Source organism: Pollachius pollachius (assembly GCF_949987615.1).
Source record: "Pollachius pollachius genome assembly, chromosome: 10".
Lineage (NCBI taxonomy): Eukaryota > Metazoa > Chordata > Actinopteri > Gadiformes > Gadidae > Pollachius > Pollachius pollachius.
The window spans coordinates 7,760,045-7,767,691 of NC_136943.1; positions in this window are offsets into that span (position 1 = coordinate 7,760,045).

The window sequence follows — 7,647 nt, forward strand, 5'->3', positions numbered from 1 at the left end:
AGCAGCACCGCAAAGATTCTTTCTGAGTACTGACAGAGAGAATCATTTCCACTCGCGCAAGTGATATGACAGCTGCTTTTGACACAGTTTGCATTTGACATGTTTTGGATAATCTTTAATGGTTTCCAAACACTGCCAAACTTCAGACGTTGTTTTTCCTGATATGGTGTATCCCTCTAGAATAACAGTTTAGAATGGGCTCTGTTTCGAAAAGAAACAGATAGTGTTTTCTATTGCCACTGCCATTACGCAAAAGGGTTATCGAACAAACAATAAGGACATTTTTGTAAACAAAACATGACACAGCAATTAATTTCCCATGGAATATAATCCCCAAGCCTCACAAAAACACTATTGTATATCTTAAAGGCTTTTAAGCAAGCAAGGAGATGAGAGAGCAGGTCATTGTCCAGCGAATACCCAGCGATCCTCTTCTACTAACTCTGCTACTATCGTGTTGCAATTCACAGTGAATGTTAATGGAGTTTCCATCATGTATTTGGCGGAAAAAAAACAAAAGTATGATATTTCGGAAGCCTCCAAATATAGTATATATGCGTATATATATATAGTATGTACATTAGCCTCATACCATAATTATATTGTGAATATTGTGATATCATACGTAACTCTACTCGCCTAACGCTGGTGATCCACTGTGCCTCATTGGCTACATCCTAAGCCAATCAGAGGGCTTTTCACATTCCATAATCACTATCTGCCTAAGTCATCAACTTAGGCATTTTTTAAGCTATCTACAAGATGTACCTTAAAATATGACTCAAGCAATTGTGCTCTGAGGCTAACAGTATATAATTTAGTGTTGATGTCTAACAGTCATCATAACTGATTAGTCTTTGGTCTCGATCGCCATTGTCAGTGTGATTCCCGCAGCATACTATGCGTCAAGTCCTGGCTCCTGCACGCTCTACCCAGGCACCTCCCCTCGCCCTAACCAAACGGAGGGTTTCCAGCCTATGTGAGAACGCGTCTGACACGGGTGACCCCCTGTCGTGTACTACATGTGACAAAAAGGGCAGCTTCGGAAATTGTCGGGCCCCGGAATCTCTTTCATTGTCCAGTGTTCAGATGTGAAAATGGCTTTACTTATTTTGTCCATGTGAACGACAATGCATAGGTCACAATCCAGGGGAGATTTTGTCTGTATTACTGTTAAAAAAAAAAAAATCTGTGCTGTTCATTTTTTACTTTCGGAGCCATTGTACTCTAGGCGGGTAAGTCTTTTAAGGAGTTGATGTTTGATGCACAGAACATTTTGGCCGCTTTATAAGGTCTTAAAATATAGCCACGAGAAGTTACATTCCACTCGGAAAACCATTTATTTAGCGGAGGCAGGGGTAGTTTGAGGGTTGGCTTTCATTTCACGGTTCATACGCTCAATGTGATTAATAAAGCAAAATGCTGTTGAAGAGCGAGAGAAAAGCCATCATTCAATCCCATCTTCCTGGAAGGAGGACAGAATATCCCAGGGCATAACTAGCTGTTGTCAATCACCAGGCAAGAAACCGAGCAAATTTGGATCTGCTCTGACAAGGCTTTATCAAGTTAGGCTATATCCATTGCCAGAAATCACAGTAGCAGAAGCCATGCAGTTAATACGGGTTTATTAATATAATCCCTGAGGTCGCAAACTTCGATGATTTCAAAGATACCTGTCAAAATATGTAATTATAAAACGTTTTTGTGGCTGGTGTGATTTGGTAGCAAGGGACGTTACAATTAATTGAGACAATATTTTTTTCTTTTTAGTTGGGAAGCATTGAATGTAAAAGGGATATATGTGGAGATATGAATGTTTGTGTTAATTTAAAGTTAATATAAATATTAGTATACAACAAGTAAGTCATTTTAGTGTATGCTAAAGTATAAAATAAACGATCAATCAATGAGAAGATTTTAGTGCGATTTCACAAGCATTTATCAACAAAGAACATGCCATGCAAAAATATAAACTTCAACCCAATACAAACCTGACTTACAATATCCTAAAATATTTCCCCGTGTTGACCTCTCTTGCATCTGTGTGCCTTTCGTTTATCAACAGGAAAAGACTAAAACGATATCACCCAGGGAACACACAGTATGATTAATACCGCTTGTATGTACAGACTCACTCTGGAGCCAGCACAGGAGCATGATGAAATACACCCCCTTGGCACAGTGAACAATATCCTTCTCATTGCTGTGCTCGGTGCTGCCCCTATCTCCTACCGCGTCGTCATATCCCACTGTGTACAATCACCTGTCACTGTGATTAAGTAAGCCTCAAATCTTTTCCGCCGCCGTTATTAAATTAGATTTCCATTTTACCCTGTACACACTCAATCAAATGTTGGAACTAGATTGAGGAGGAGGGCAAAACAAAATAAATATATATGTGTGTGTGTTTTAGCAGAGTATTAGTTTGGATGTTCAATGTTTGACACCCTCGGATTTGCTAAAGCTTCTCTGTAACATATATGTCTATTTAATCGTGTGTGCGATGTGTGTCTGTGTGTAGTAACGTGTTTGTGTGTGCGTGTATTAGGGTGAATGAGTTCATTTGTCTGTGACATGTGTCACAGACACATGAACAGACAGGTGTCTGTGTTTTGATGTGCTTGTTTCCATGGAATTATTTAGTGTGTGTTTGTGTGTGTGTGTGTGTGTGTGTGCGTGTGTGTTTATATGTGTGTGTTCATGTTTTCGTGTTTGTGTGTGTGCATGTGTCGTTATGTGAGCATGTGTTTGTGCATGTGTTTATGTTGGTGTGTTTATGATTGTGTGTGCCTATGTGTGTGTGTGTGTGTGTCTGGGACAGGGAGTCCCTTCAGCAACTCACCAAACTGCCCCAGATTGAGAGCGTGTGTAAATGTCAGCAGGCGTCCAGGACTTCCCATTGAGTGGAACGGGAAATGGCACCGAGATGCCACTGGCCATATGGCTCCCGTAATTAATCGCATCGATTAATTTCTGGCATGTCCCTCGCAAAGACACTTATGTAACATTAGAACCGCCTGGACAAGTGCCTCTTCGAAGCTCCTCTCAGAAGCAAAATTGGGACCACAAGATATTTCGGTCGCAAGCAGTGATATGTAAATGTCATTTCTGGCCCTGTTGCCCTGTTAGGGAGATTGGCGATGGGGCTGTGCATGACAGAGCCTGGAGAAAGTCCTTCAACACGAGGCCTCACACCACACCTGGGGACGGCTAGGACTTTGGTCAGCCGGGACGTAGGTGGGTTTGTTTACCCGTCTGGTGGTTCGCCATCTAACAGACGGTTTGTTCTTCCTCTGCGCAAATCACAGGTCATTGATCAGTACCTGAACCTCTGCACATAGTTCATTTTAGCGTAATTTTATTTGTATATTTCATGGCTAAATCAGTGGTTTAACTGTTACGTAGAGCTAACTCTGAGAGTACCTGTTGCTACAGTTTGTGATTTTGTTTAGTTTTTGCCTTTGAACTGGTCCCAGTTGACCCCTGACCTCCCTCTAGAACAGCCTAGAGGACCCTGTGTCTGTGTGCTGTACTTTTGATAATCAGAATAGTTTGACTACAAAAAGTGCTGTTGCTTGCTACCCTGACTCCAAATCCCGAGTCACCCTTACTAGTCAATGTTTTTCAAAGGCGTGTTTGCCGAGTGTGTGAGCGGGTTCATCAGAGTGTGTGAAATCCAATTCTGGGAAAGTAATGTATAGGCTACTGCGGGTTTTAACCCCAGATGTAGAGTCTCACAAAGGGAGAGCCTGTGGCCATTTTGTTTCTTCTGTACTGCTCACAAACTGTGAGGGGATCCAGCAGGGATGAGGAGAACGGCAGGCTTCAGAAGAAAAGAAGCCGGTCAAATGCACAGCGCTAATAAAGGCCTTCCAGCGAGGTGAAGTAAAGTATTTATTCATTAATTTGTGGCGTATGAAATAGATGGTTGAATTGAGCTTCTAGCAGTGACTTTGCCTCAGAATCTATTGAGATTTTCTCGTTCTTGCGTCATTTTAAATCTACACAGTAGCTTGAAAGCACGTCAAATGCTCAGTACTGGACGTATAATGTCAGGATTTTAGAGGGAGTTGGTTTTAATCATTCATATGTTCATATAGACATGTTTGAGATAAAAGACGATAGATATTCCTTGGGCAGTTTGCGGGTTTCTCAGGAATGTAGAGAAATGTTATAGACTAAAGCCATCCAAGACATTTTTTCATTGTCTGCTGCATGCTGGGAGCCGTTCTTAATTGTCCTGGAATGAGTAAAGAGCCCAGAATATGATGCTTTCTCTCTATGAGATGGGACAGTATAAAGGTCATCCCTTCACAATGTTAATGAGGCGTGTGTGTGAGCGTGTGTGTGCGTGTGGATGTGCATGCATTGGTGTGTGTATCTGCGAGTGAATGCAGATGCGTTTTTGTTTGTTTGTGTATGTCTGTGTGTGTGTCCGAGCAGATGTGTACGCATGCGTGTGTATGTGTGTGTGTTCTATTGCAGGTGTGTGTATCTTAAAATGCATGTTTGTGTACGCGTGCGTGTGTGTGTTTTAGAGCATGTGTCTGTGTGTTTGTGTAACTGTGCATGTTTGGGTGCATGTGCATGTGTGTGCGTTTGAGAGAGCCAGGGGCCTGTGGTAGGCTGTGCTCCTAGAGCCCGCTCATCCCTCTGCTGTTGTCTCACCTTAACCCTTGAATTGATAAGGCGTGTGGCTCCGCAGCTGGGCTCTGCGGCGCTGCACAATGATAACGGGCCGGCGTGACATCAAGCTGTTATCTTGGGTAATGCTGACATTCACCTCATACACAACATAGCAACATGTGGCCAAGAAGCAGAATTCTCAGCTGGCAAGCGACAGCTGGGAGCTTAGAAATGTTTGAAAAAACCACAGAAATGGAAATCAGTACTTTTTGGTTGAAATTGTGGGCCAAACTGAATAAACCGAACCGCTAGCAATGAGAAAGAGTCAATTGTGTTTCAGGGCATACCGTTGCGGTCATCAGGAATGGATCATGGACCATATGGTTCAGGATGGGGACGAGAAGGCATTCGACACGTTGTGTTTAACAGCATCACAACAGGTTTTATTCTGGCCCCAAGCTTTAAAATAGTTTTTGTAAATTCCGCATGGGTGCTCTTGGAGAAACCCAAATTAGCTGTAAACATGATAACATTATCAATGTTAATGCATGCCTTGTGGACATTTTGTATATAAATATCCATGCAACTCAACTATCTTTGAAACACTATACTACTAACACTATTGTAATGCAATCACCAATTCAGCAACAATTATTATCCAGTTAGCTTTTTTATTTAATGACAGTAACAAACAATGATAGACACACATCTAATAGTTTCTGTGAATGGCACTTTCCAACTTTTCACTTATTTTTATGAAATTCTTGCTGAAAAGGCAACCTCATGCATAGCTACACGGACACACATTTATTCTATGAATAATGAATAACATGTACAGAATACTTTCATATCTGAATACTTAATGTTGCATTAGAAATTCAAGTTGGGGCTGTCCACAGATTTCTGAAAATGTCCAATGGTGAAATACAGAAAAAGACAAATGTGTATTTTCTTCACTACCATTCCCTTTGTTTCATACATGACTCAACTGAGATATAGTCTGTTGTGGAACAATGTGTTTTGGCACACTTTGTACTCTGGAATTAAATTAATTTTACAATGAATGAGGTTAAGACTTCATAAGCGTTCTCAATAAAAGGGAAAGATGTACCTTATCTCTTAGACTCCCTCTCTCTGTGCGCTCGCTCACTTTTATTAAGGAGGTAATTTGCATTTTAATTCGGAGCTTGAACCTGTGCTTAATAGAATTAACATGAGAGACATGTTGACATGTGGACATGGGTTTGTGAACCATGGAAGTCCTGCAAGTGCAAAAGTAGCAGAATAACTTTAACCAGAGATAGATATGGAGTTGACCGGAGCAGAGATAAGGTAAACATTTGCAAATACAGCAACTGAAAGAGGATTTTGTTTCCATGTTTTTCTAAGAAGCCTGAAATATTAGCGGGAAAAAAAAGTATTTGGTTTCAAAAATGATTATCTTAACATAGTTTAAATCGCTCTTGACCCTAAGGGAACAATTCCTTGAAATAAACCAAAAAAAAATTCACTGTTTCAACGGTTTTGCAGGCACTGAGGTTGCAGTTTTGTTCAGGCATCATATCTCCCCGGCCCCGTGAAGAGGACTTGTCAAGACGTTTGAATGTTAAAGTTCAAAATCGTTGTCGTCCCAAAAGGGAAATTCGTTTTGCAGAAGGAGCACACATCCATCCACTAAAAAATTCTCCCATTCCCCCAGTTTCTACGAGGTTAGACTCTCAGGACAGGGAGAGAGAGAGCGCGAGAGGGGGGGAAGGAGAGCGAGCGAGCTGTGAAGCGTAAATCCAGGCGCCTGCACGTCTGTTGTCCCCACTGCGAGAGAGCAACCGCGATGAAATGAAGTTTGCCATTTTTATAATTAGAGATGAGTGAAATACGTGAGCAGTAGGGCGACCTAACACAGGCATCAAACACAGGCACTTCAGCCGACGGCACCCACAACCACAACCACATGTGCTGCGATAAACACCGACATCCCGGCAATCAACTCCAGCTTCGAGCACCACTTTCCCCCGTGCAGGTGAACGCGACAACAATAACAGTAAACCAAGCTCCACCACCACACTAGCGCCCGTCCCCGCCCCACCTCTCTGTCCCCGATATCATTCGCGCAATTGATGTCGTGGCTCTGAAGAATGTGTCAGCAATTTCAAATGTGTCGCAATTAAAATAAATAGTGTTGGTTGCAGCCCATAGGATGACCTTGTTGCTGCCGTCTATCGGGTACGGGGGTGAGTCATTGAGACAAGGAGAACAAGAGGAGAGGGGGCATGGTGTGTTCGTAGCTGCCGGTCTTGACCTTTCGAGCATTTTTCACTCAAGGATAAAATGGTTCATCATCACAATTGGCGAAGCAAAAAATTGGGAGCGGCTTCAGTCGAAAAAAAAAGGTCACAATGACAGTAATTATCTGAATCTATTAAGATCCTCTCGCTGGGAATTGAAGACCGCTAATTTTCAATTTTGACTCACTGACGCAACACGGCGTGATATGTTACTCTTGATGGGATCTGCTGTTGCAGTTACTCGGAATTCTCTCGCCACACTGCTGCAGGACTGCTTCTAAAAATATTAAGTCATAACATAACCCTCTTCATGGGCGGACTCCTCTGAGATCGAACCAGAGGACAAAGGAGAATCCAACCACAGATTTTACAAAAGTTTGATGTAAACAGACATGGAAAAACTATGTTGGCTCTTGTATTTCGTTATTTTTTTTTTACAAATCATTCATCCACTATACAACCTTACTCTTTGTTAAGTTGCCAATACAGGTTTGTCAGTTCAATTCCTTTGCCAATATATAAGGCTGAATAATCCTTGGATTTCAAGTGTGCTGCAGAAATTCAGGTTAATCCCGTCCAGTCTGTCCAGATCTGGGCTCCCAAAAGCAAGGAAATAGTTGTATGGCTGTTTTCACACATTGAATCTAATGAAATACCCTTCTGACAAAAATAGTTCTCACTTTTGCATGTTCCATGTTGTTTCCTGAATACGCTCATGAACAAAAAAGGTAAAAGG